The sequence below is a fragment of the Astatotilapia calliptera genome, chromosome 4 (assembly GCF_900246225.1).
Source record: "Astatotilapia calliptera chromosome 4, fAstCal1.2, whole genome shotgun sequence".
NCBI classification, from domain to species: Eukaryota; Metazoa; Chordata; class Actinopteri; order Cichliformes; family Cichlidae; genus Astatotilapia; species Astatotilapia calliptera.
In genome coordinates, this window is record NC_039305.1 from 27,762,206 (window position 1) to 27,773,030 (window position 10,825).

Genomic DNA, 10,825 nt, shown 5'->3' on the forward strand with positions numbered 1-10,825 from the left:
ACTCAGCAGCCGCGGAGCAGAAGCCAGGGGGAGTTGCAGTGACGCGCCCGTGAGCTCCGCCGGCAGCCAGCTGCGCCTGAGTGACCGAGCCCCAGGCCGAGAGGCCGGGGGCACCCCACCTCCGAAGTGGCCCGAGCGAGCCCCAGGCTCCAGGCCCCGATAAGCGGCCGCCAAGGAGTGAGCCGGTGTGTACCTGGACGCCCATCCCCGGACACAAAGAACCACCAACGCACCGATGTCTGAGGGGGTCCGCCACTGGCAGGGGAAGTGGTGGTAGGGGGAGATAGGCCTCCAAACCTTGGAGGGCCTGAGATGTCCCCAGAGAGGTGGCGCCTGACACCCAACCTGACATATAGACACAGACATACAGGCACACACAGATACAAACATACAAACATCCATTCATGCTCTCATATGCACTTACTCCACACTCAACCAACGTGGAGACACGATCACACTCCCCAAGCGTACTCTACAAACCGGGTCTAGGTGCCCCCGCCCCTGGAGGGGGGAACTGCACCCAGACCCAGGTGGTGTTTCCCTTTTCCCTGCAGTGGGGGGAGGCAGACCGCCCTGACTCCGCAGCAGCAGGAAGGCTCCACACTCCAGACCGCAGTCGGACGGCCAACTCCTCCTCCTAGTCCTAGCCCCCCTGCTCCAGCAGGTCGCAGAGAACGGGGGTGAGAGAAGACTCCAAACCTCCCTCCACCCGCTCATTGTAGTGTTGATGCATGTGTGTTCTAAGGTGCATTTAAAACCCAGGAGGGTTTTTAATCTTTAATAGGGCTGTCAAACAAACCAACTGCTGTATAATGCCCTCTGCTATCTTGGTTTAATTGGTCATATGACTGCACGTTGGAGTCTATTAGATAGACTGAACTAAAAACCTTTGCTAATTCTGTGTTATTTGCCATAAGGTTTTCAGAGTCATTCATACCAGAGTAACTTGTTAGGGTAATATATATCTTCAATATATACTTTGCTTAACTTTCTACAGGAATGACTATACCATGATTATGTAAAGGTCCAGAGCCTCTCTACATTATCTGAAAAGGATACAGTGCTTCTAACGTCACACAAAACAAAGGTCACTGTTACTGAGGGAGCCGCTGGTGAAGACTGTGAATCCTGTTTGATCCCTGTCATGAGCTTCAGTCCTCCTGATGTTTCTGAGCTGATGTCAACAAAACATCTGGCACAAGACAGCTGTGATGGTCTGAAATAACAGTGTCTGAAATATTCACACCAGCCTGTCTGACATCATCAACCATGCTATGTGTCATTCTTGAGCTTTCATTCTTTGTGCCTTGAGGGGACTGTTGTTGTGATGTGGCGCTATATAAATAAAATAAAATTGAACTGAATTGAAATTCTTACTCTGATACTCCGTTTGAACTTAAGCAAGCTGTCTTGATTATGTCTATATGGCTGTCTATGCATATAGACTTGCAATTTCTATATGCCTAAATTGCTGATGTGAAAGGTTAATTTGATATTTGGGTTACTGTAACAAGTTATGGAATAGGTGAGCCTAATAAAGTGGTTGCTAGACGTATATAGCGTGACTTAACTGGACTATACAGCAGCGGTCCCCAACCTTTTTTGAGCCACGGACCGGTTTATGCCCGACAATATTTTCATGGACCGGCCTTTAAGGTGTTGCGGATAAATACAACAAAATAAAACTAGTACCGGTACCGAAAAAAAGAAGATTTATTTATAACACACGTGAAAAGACCCAGGAAAACCAAGTTAACGATAAAAACGATGACAAAATAACGCTGAAAACCATACATTTCAGACCTGAGCCTCAACTCTCAACGACTCACGGACCGGTACCGGTCCGAGGCCCGGGGGTTGGGGACCGCTGCTATACAGTATTTGATGTTCTCAGATTGTATATAGCGTCTTTGTCTGTTTTCTGATGCTGAGTTTAAAAGTATAATTTTAGCTTTTCTCAATTTCAGCTGTTTGATAAATTTTCCATAAAATCCACCACTTTTCATTTTTGTTTCTGAACATTTTTACTCTAACTTAGACCTACCTTGTTGCAGAACTCTCCAAAGTCAGTTAGGTTTTGAGGAAAAAAACTAAACATTTTGATGACTTCGTCTTTAAAAGGGGGGTGAAAAATATTTAGTCGTTGAGTGAATTAAAGTCTGAATGTATAGAATGAGAAGTGAATATACTGAGTAAAGTCTGAATATATTGAATAAATCTTGAATATACTGAACCAAAGGCTAAATATTTTACATGAAACTTGAATATATTGAATATATTACATATTGAATACACATTGATGTCACTAAGGCTCTTGCACCATCTAGTGTTTTTACTGTTTAAGTCATATAATGTAGTTGCAAGAAGTTGCACTATGAGCCATTCCCCATAGGATCACTTCCTGAAATCCACAGTAATGAGGAACTAATCAACACCCTGGCAAATGTATGTTCTGGCCAGTAACAATGTCCCATATCACACTAACGATGAAGAAATCTTTTCACTGTTTTGTTGTGGAAGACTAAAAAAACCTCTCAGGTTCATGCAACTCCTGCTTTTCAATCTAACATGCCTTCGACATCACAGGCATCCCCCACAATAGTTCCTATTTATAATCTCTGAACTTTTACTCAATAGGGCAAAAGAGATACGAACAGAAATGCATTGAAATTATTGGTGGAAAATTTTCAACTGCTGGAATAAGCGAAGTAAACAAAATATCATGGAGAGGGTTAGTGTGTGCTAGACTGAAAGCATGTGTTTGTGGAGACTAAACTGTAAACAACAATTACTCATTTTTAATTGTGGAAATGGGCTATTTATTAATACTTGAAACTCCGTAAGCTTCATCCGCTAACATTGCATAAAAGCAAAGCACATCATTCAACTGTTACAATACATCTTTCTTCCATCCATCCATCCATCCATTTTCTTCAACGTATCCAGATCAGGGTTGTGGGGGGGGGCTAGAGCACACCCCAGCTAGGGAGAGAAGCTGTTAGGTTTGTGTTTATACAAACTGGAGCTCTGTATTTTTTTTAATTACATTTAAATAAATGAATTATTATCTCAATATACTTGGCTTAATTCTCACATCATAAAAACCATTCTCACCACTTTTAATGCAGGTCTCAAAGCAGTTAAGGCATTTTTCAATGTGATGTCATGTGTACTACAGACATTACAAAAATCAAAATGTGTTTTCACATTTCTCAAAAGATGAATAATCAGTCAATAAAACTCTGTGATGAATGAATAAAACCTTCCCACCATCTTTAAAAACTTAGTCATTAAAAACATTTAGATTTTTTCCTCAAATATCTAATCAACCTTTCACATTAGCATCAACTCAAAGCATTTAGGCATGTAGACATATAGTGACATGTGGTGTCCTGTAGCTCAGGAGGTAAAGTGATCTACAGGACACCACATGTCCTGTAGCCCACCAACCTTCTATTAATCAGAAGGTTGGTGGTTTCCAGTCTTCATGCCAAATATCTTTGGGCAAGATACCAGTCCCAGGGACTAGAAAGAGAGAGCAGATTTCTCCTGTATTGGCTTCCCTTCATTGGCTCCCTGTGAAATCCAGAATAGAATTCAAAATCCTGCTCCTCACATACAAGGTCTTAAATAATCAGGCCCCATCTTATCTTAATGACCTTGTAGTACCATATCACCCTATTAGAGCACTTCGCTCTCACACTGCAGGCTTACTTGTTGTTCCTAGAGTATTTAAAAGTAGAATGGAAGGGAGAGCCTTCAGTTTTCAGACCCCTCTTCTGTGTTTGGATTCAGGAGACAGACACTATCTCTACTTTTAAGATTAGGCTTCAAACTTTTCTTTTTGCTAAAGCATATAGTTAGGGCTGGACCAGGTGACCCTGAATCCTCCCTTAGTCATGCTGCAATAGACGGAGTCTTCCCGGGGATTCCCATGATGCATTGAGTTTTTTCTTTCCAGTCACCTTTCTCACTCACTATGTGTTAATCGACCTCTCTGCATTGAATCATACCTGTTATTAACCTCCTGTCTCTCTTCCACAGCATGTCTTTATCCTGTCTTCTTTCTTTCACCCCAACCGGTAGCAGCAGATGGCCCTGTCCCTCCCTGAGCCTGGTTCTGCCGGAGGTTCCTTCCTGTTAAAAGGGAGTTTTTCCTTCCCACTGTCGCCACAGTGCTTGCTCATAGGGGGTCTGTAACTGCTCCTGAAGGTTTTTCATGTTTGAAGTAGAATAAAGAGCCACGCTCGCACTGATGTTCAGCCAGTATTTTAATCTTCTTTTCACCAGCAAACACCGTGAAAAACTATGGTGAAATGATCAATGAAAAACACAGATATTACATCAGCAGAACAAAAATTACAATTCAAATAAAACGTACACACAAAGTAAATGCACCAACATACCGTGTGCGCCTTTCTACTGAACATTCATGAGCAATTGTAGTCCATATCGTCCATATTTCCACCTTTACACAAGCCAGCCTTCTCTTTCTGACTCAATCCTTCAGTCTCTGGTGACATGTGCGCTTAATTGAGCATCACCCCAAAGCATGCGCACCACAAAGCGCCACACTCAGGTCCACCAGTAGGCGGCGACAACACAACATGAATCCAGATTAAACACCAAATTTTGAACATTGCAATCACATAATAATTACATTTCAATGCGACGGCTACAGGGTCTAATGATTGCTGGGTTTTTCTCTGTATCTATTATTGTAGAATCTACCTTACAATATAAAGCGTGTTGAGGCGACTGTTGTTGGCGCTATATAAATAAATTGAATTGAATTGAAGTTGCTATGCAATACATCCATCATAGTATGAATGTGTGTGAATGTTAGATCGAAAGCACTTAAGCATAGAAAATAGTACTTGTATGAATGGGTGAATGAGTTATGTTGTATAAAGTGCTTTAAGTGCTCCGGGAGAGTAGAAAAACGCAATATAAGAATCAGGCAATCCATCAGACATGGTCAAGACAGTCTGCTGAAGTTTAAACAGGCATCAGAATTAGGAACAAAATAATTGAAAATTATATTATAGTGTCTAAAATATTCACACCAGTCCAACACTGTGACATCACACATCGCACACCACACCACATTGTTGATGTCAGGTGGACTGGAATATTTTACACACTTGGGTTTACAGGGAATGATCTGAAATGAGAAAATATAAAATATAGCACAGATCCCCGTGGAAGTCGATAATTAACCTATGATTCAAACCAATGTAAGCACAGTACCTTTAATACCTACGATATGCTATAATCTCTCTAATAAAGTATTATGGTCAAAATTATGGAACGCTGCACTGAGGTCTACTGGAACAAGCACAGAGATGACACAGACTAAAAGTATGTATTTCTATTTGTTGAAAGAAAACCTTTGGCAGGGTGTTACTGTATTTGATTAATATTTAATTGTAAGATGTTACCAAAAAGTTAAACTACTGTTAGTTTTGTTCTTACAGTTGTAATTTCTAAAGAAGTTATCTCAACCATTCCCACTGATAAGACGCAGCTCCATGAATGTTGGTGATGAGATTATCTGGTGTGTTGTTACCCAAGATGTTTACAAAGTTGAATGTTCCATCTCTGGGGACACCCTCACAATGTTGTTGTCACTATTGATTAAAAGGAGTCTTTCTCGAGTGGAACATCTGCCAGTGGCAACATACATGGCTTGTCAATTAGTTCCTCTGCCAGTGTGACACAAATGCCTTCTCTGCTAATAACACCTCCATTTTGTTTAATGGTCCTAGCCAACCCAGTGTATCCATCAGGTCCTACAGGTCTCTCTTTTGTGCATTTTTGTATTATTTTTTTTTTGAGCTACCCTTCCGCTCTTCATATTTTGCTGTGCCCCTAATGCCTTCCTTAAATAGGGTAAAAAACAAAAAATGTGTGCCCCCTGGAGCCCAAGTGATGGTAAGGTGGGCCATTTATATGGATACGGATATGGAGCGGTGTGGTTCTCATCTTCTCCACCCCCAGCCGCCGGCAGATCTCCCCGAAGACCTTCGATTCAAAGTTACGCCCCTGGTCACTGTGGAGCTCAGCCGGGACCCCAAAACGGGTGAACATCTCCTCCACCAGCTTCTTGGCCGTCGTCGCTGCGCTCTGGTCCGGCACCGCCTAGGCCTCTGGCCACTTCGTGAAATAGTCCATAGCCACCAACACATACCGGTTCCCTGACTCTGTGACAGGGAAAGGCCCTAGGACGGCCACTCCCACTCTTTCCATTGGGGCCCCCACCAGATACTGCTGAAGGGGGGCAGTGGAGCATTGAGTTGGGCCCTTCTGTGCCGTGCAGGTGTCACAGCAGTGCACATGAAGTTCCACATCCCGTCGACAGCCAGGCCAGTAGAACCGTCCCCTGAGACGGCGGAGAGTTTTGGCATTCCCATAGTGGCCGACCCCCACCGAGCCGTGGACAAGCTCGAGCACCTGCAACCGCAGCGACCGAGGCACCAACAGCTGCAGGAGATCTCTGCCCTGACCGGGGGCCCGCCATCTCCGGTACAGGAGGCCGTCGTGGGTCTCCAGGTTGTTGTACTGGGAGTAGTAGGCCTTCACTTCGGGCTCCTGTCCCGACACCCCCGTCCAGTCTGGGCGTTGCGCCGCCTCCAGCCAGGCCCCCACCTGAACCAACGTCACAGTGGCCTCCTGCTCCCGCTTCAGCTGCTGCGTGGTCAATGTGAGCCATCCCCCTCCGCTGACCGCGGCCTGAGCAGTAGCCACCCCCAGCGCTTCCTGGGCCTGCTCCTCCTGTCGCAGACAGTAGCGGCACTCGACGGCCATGCAGGGCCGTCTGGAGAGGGCATCAGCGTTGCCATGCTGTCGACCTGCCCGATGCTGGATCTCAAAGTCGTAGCCCTGAAGGACCTGCAACCAGCGGGCCATCTGACCTTCTGGGTGTTTGAAGTTCAGGAGCCAAGTCAGAGATGCATGGTCAGTGCGCAGGAGAAACTGGCAGCCGTGCAGGTATGGCCGGAAGTGCCGCACCGCCAGCACTACGGCCAGCAGCTCCCGCCGAGTCATGCAGTAGTTCCTCTCGGCTCGCCCCAGAGCACGACTGAAGTACGCCACCACCCGTTCTCCAGCCTCGTCCTGCTGGGAAAGGACCGCCCCGACTCCTACATTGCTAGCATCAGTGTCCACAATGAAAGGTTGCCGGGCGTCGGGATAGGCCAGGACTGGGGCTCTGGTGAGAGCCTCCTTCAGCTGTGCAAAAGCCGCAGCACAGGCATCCCCCCAGCCAAACAGCTGTCCCTTGTCAGTCAGGCGGTGGAGGGGGCTGGCCATCGTCGCAAACCCCTTGATGAACCGACGATAGTAGGAGGCTAGGCCCAGGAAGTTCTTTGACGTTTGAGGGAGTCGGCCAGTCCCGGACCGCAGCCACCTTTGCGGGGTCGGTGGCGATACCTTGAGCGCTGATCACATGGCCCACGAACGTGGTCTCTCTCGCCAACAGCCGGCACTTCGCAGGGTTGAGCCGCAGCCCAGCTCGTCGGATGGCACTGAAGACCTCGCTCAGGTGAGACAGTGCACTGTCGAAGTCACCACCGTGCACCAACAGGTCATCCAGGTACACAACACAGCGGCTGCGAGGGATGTTCACGAGCACCCTCTCCATCAGCCTCTCAAACGTCGCTGGCGCATTGCAGAGCCCAAATGGCATGACCCTGAACTGTTACAGCCCCTGTCCAATGGTGAATGCAGTCTTAGGCCTTGCTTCGGGGGCTAGCTCCACCTGCCAGTAACCGCTGCGTAGGTCGAGGGAGCTGAACCAGCTGGAGCCGGTAACGTAATCTAGGGTCTCGTCGATCCGCGGAAGCGGGTACGAGTCCTTCTTGGTGACTGCATTGAGACAGCGAAAGTCCACGCAGAACCTCGGGCTGCCATCCTTCTTCCCCACCAGAACCACGGGTGCCGCCCATGGGCTATTGGACGGCTCGATCAACCCAGCCGCAGCCATCTCATGGATCTTCTCTTCCGCTACCTGCCATTTTGTGAGGGGCAGCCGGTGTGGGCTTAGACGGATGGGCTGAGCAGAGCCGGTGTCGATGGTGTGCTGGACCAGACTCGTCTGCCTACAGTCTTTGTCACTGGCGGCAAAGATGTCCACATTCTCGTCCATGAGGCACCTCAACCGCTGGCGCTGGTCGACGTTGAGACCTACGCTGCTGCGCTGCCAAAGGTCATCAACAGCCTCAATGGTCTCGGTCGAGTGAGGTTTGTTGGGCTGAGAGGCTGAGGCTGAGGCGAGTGGAGATGACCCGGAGCCACCAGCATCCGAAATCTGCTGAGCGGCAGCTGCCCGACGCCTGTCTCGTGTGGTCCCCTTCGCTCCTTGCTTTTGGCTGTGCTGGAGGGCAAAAGTCTCTGCGCCAAGAGTGATAGCCAGCTTTGCGGTGTCAACGCAGGCCCCCCAGCGGGTCAGCAGATCAAGGCCGATGATGCACTGGTCCTGAATGTCAGCAAGCCAGAAGTTGTGCACCAGCTCCAGATCCTTCACTCGGATCCGCAACGGTTTCTTCCCCCGCATGTCAGTTCTCTCTCCCGTCACTGTCATCAGCTGGGTGTCGGTGGGTGACCAACCCTTCACAAGCAGCCCGGACGTTCCAGGGAGCACACCAGGTCGTATTAGGGAAATGGTAGACCCCGTGTCCACCAGGGCCCAGCATGGCTGTTCCTCAACACAGCAGCTCAGGTAGAGTCCCTTGAGGTGCCCGACTCGGCCCACCACCGTGCATTGTCCTTGGAGGGGGGCAGGAAGCTGGAGCGGTGGTCCCCTCGCTACACCGGTCCCTCCCCGTTTCCCTGAGGCTGCGTAGTTCTGGTCTTCGGGGCAGGTGCTGGGCAGTCACGCGCCACATGGCCAGGCTCATCACACCGGTAGCAGCGGTTGGTCGGTCGACGAGGACGCCTCCGGGGCACCGAGGGTTGCAGCTGGCATATCTCCGCGACCTCCCCCTCCCCGTCGCAGTCTGCAGCTCTGATTTGGGGGTAATTTGGGGGGGCACCTGCTGGTTAGGTCGCGAGGTGAGCACCAGCTCGGTCCTTTCAGCCTCAAGGAGCACCTCACGGAGAGTTTGAGGCATGGCCAGGCGGACGTGTTGGCGTAGTCGCTCTGGAAATGAAGTGCCTTGAGGCGACTTTTGTTGTGATTTGGCGCTATATAAATAAAATTGAATTTAATTGAATTGAAAAAGTCCTCGCAGAAAAGCATGCAAGCTAAGCTCCTCATGGGCTGCTGCTGGGAACTCCAGGTAGCCACGACGTGCATACAGCAAGCAAAGGCGCCCAGGCTCTCCCCCGGCCGACGGCTCCGGTTGGTCAGCTGCTCCCTGCTTTGATCAGTGGAGTGCCGCTGCCCGAATCGCCTCTCGAGTGCCATGGTGAGGGCCTGGAGCTCATGCTGCTCTGCCGGGGCTAGGTCAAGGAGTACCTGCAGTGCATCTCCTTCCAATGCTAGTGCTAGGTGTGTGGCAGCCTCTTCATCGCTCCAGCCACTATGCCTCACGGCTAGCCGGACTTGTGAGAGGTAGGGCTCTAGCGGGGTTAGTCCGTTGTATAGCCCGGTACCTTAGCTGGCGTGGTAGGCATAACTGCTCGTGGTTGGGGACACGGTGTGTGGGTCGACAGAGGTAGCCCATGAAGTATTGCCCTAGCGTCTGTCCCCCGTCGGGGGATTTACATGGCCGCTCGCTTCCTCTCTCTTCAATCACCAGCTTCCCAAGCAGTGAATGCTCTCCTCGAATGCTTGCTCCAGTCTCGGAATGTCTCTCTCCATTACGGCGAGGGTGAGCAATCCCACTTCTGACACCAATGTGGCGAGCTCAGACAAGGAGGAGACGGAGGTATCGTTTGGTCTTGCTTCCCGTGAGCTAGCCAGGGAGCACAGCCGTTTATTAACACAGGCAGACCAGCACACCACAACAACAACAAAAAAAGGCGCTCTCTCACCCGGAAACACACAGTCGCAGAGAGAGCGTCACCTGTAACCATGACAACAGAACAACAAAACATAACTGTCAAAACAAAACCCCGAACAGCCCTGACCCGCTACGGTATTTAGAAAAAAAGCATGGCTTATATACAGTGTTGGGGAGTAATGGAATACATGTACCGCCGTTACGTATTTAAAATACTAAATATGAGTAACTGTATTCCGTTATAGGTACCGTTTAAAAAGGTGGTATTTAGAATACATTTACTTTGTTGAAATAAATGGATTACACGGCGGTACATTCCTGTTTCATATTGTGGCGGGTCATCACTTGCTACTGAAAACAAGAAGGGGCGGGTCTGGCAAAGTTTTGCCAGGGGGGCCAGGTAGGGCATTAACAGGGAAAGGGGGGCACAAAGAAATACTTTTCTTTCTTATTCTCATTTAAAATGTCTAGCTTTTAAAAATTACTTATCTGAATCTTACAACAAACAATTGATAGACTGTTTTGATGGTATATATGCCATCAAAACAGTGTACATCACTGTCACAACAGCATTTGTTTTCATTCAAAGGCTTTATGATTTTTCCTATAAATGCCCGGGCCGATTTTTTGTCCCAGTCCAGCCCTGTATGCAGTTCATCTGCAGTCTAGTGTTACCTACATCTTCCTACTCGGAAGGCAGAATTTCCGAGTTCTGAGTACAATTGAAAGCACCACGACTGCAGTTTTCATTTTGGATGTTTTTCTTTCCCCAAGCCTTGTCTGTCCTGTGTGTAGCAAGTGAAAATAAAATTTAAAAAAAAAAGAAGAAGAAGAAGAAACAATGCCCATGTTTCGAAAAAAAAAAAAAGTGGTCCTAATGG